The 1,145-nt window shown below is 45.8% G+C and overlaps 1 protein-coding gene across 1 annotated transcript in view; it reads left to right on the top strand.

Annotated features, from left to right (window-relative positions):
• Positions 1–729, top strand: part of LOC133160544 (sialic acid-binding Ig-like lectin 16) — a 5,779-nt gene extending 5,050 nt beyond the window's left edge. Inside the window, exon 8 of the mRNA XM_061288283.1 lies at positions 1–729. This exon is cut by the window's left edge and continues 368 nt beyond it. The gene's annotated coding sequence lies outside the window, so the exon portion shown is untranslated.
• The last annotated feature ends 416 nt before the right edge of the window (positions 730–1,145 follow it).

Genomic DNA, 1,145 nt, shown 5'->3' with positions numbered 1-1,145 from the left:
AGTTCCTAGTTCTCTGAATACTTGAGAAGGCAATTCTTTCGAAGAAGGTGATGACATTTCAGGTGGATGTTCTCTCTCGTCAGCAATACCACCTCAAAAATGTTGGATGCGAGGAGGACAGCAAAGCGGATGTGGCCTACGCCAGCATCACCTTTTCCGCAATGAGGAGAAACGACACCAGGAAAGTGACAACCAATCACCAGGGCACTGAGTATGCCATGATCAAAACCAAGGAGGATGCTGACCAATTACTCGAGCGTAATGACCATAAGGAAGAGGAGGGAATGATGGTGGAGGATGGAACACAATGCATCAGTGACAAGCAAGAGAGGGATGAGAACGAGGAGGCCTTGTACTCAAACGTGGGATGATGTCGTGAACGCTCGGTCGGTCAATCTCTGCTGTGCAGCCACAGCAAAGCAACAAAACAAAAAGTCACAGGGAAAATGTTCATTCAAGTCTATTGAAGACGACAATCGTGACAATGCACAAATTTATGTACACGTGTTTCTAAACACTCTTTAGTTTTCATTTGATAGCCTTTCAAAGCCGTGTGAAAAAAGAAAAATATCATGAAATGATGACAGACAATAGTATTTCAAGAGAAGTGGTACAGACAATGGATGGATTTTTTGATGAAGTTATATCAGTAGATGTGCTTTTCAAAAGTAAATGCATCAAAATATAAAATGTTGAATTATTATTATATATTAAAATGTATGAATTCAATAGTACATGTTTATGTATAGGCGGCTCGGTGGCGCACTGGGTAGCACGTCCGCCTCACAGTTAGGAGGGTGCGGGTTCGATTCCACCTCCGGCCCTCCCTGTGTGGAGTTTGCATGTTCTCCCCGGGCCCGCGTGGGTTTCCTCCGGGCACTCCGGTTTCCTCCCACATCCCAAAAACATGCTTGGTAGGCCGATTGAGCGCTCCAAATTGTCCCTAGGTGTGGCAACCGGTTCAGAGTGTCCCCCGCCTACTGCCCGATGACGGCTGGGATAGGCTCCAGCACGCCCGCGACCCCCGTGGGGACTAAGCGGTACAGAAATTGGATGGATGGATGTATATGTATATATTAGGGGTGTAAATCGCGGGTTTTGTCACGATACGATATAATATCGATATAAAGAACTACGATACGATA

The sequence above is a fragment of the Syngnathus typhle genome, linkage group LG10 (genome assembly GCF_033458585.1).
Source record: "Syngnathus typhle isolate RoL2023-S1 ecotype Sweden linkage group LG10, RoL_Styp_1.0, whole genome shotgun sequence".
NCBI lineage: Eukaryota > Metazoa > Chordata > Actinopteri > Syngnathiformes > Syngnathidae > Syngnathus > Syngnathus typhle.
This window is presented reverse-complemented; position numbering and strand designations above follow the sequence as displayed.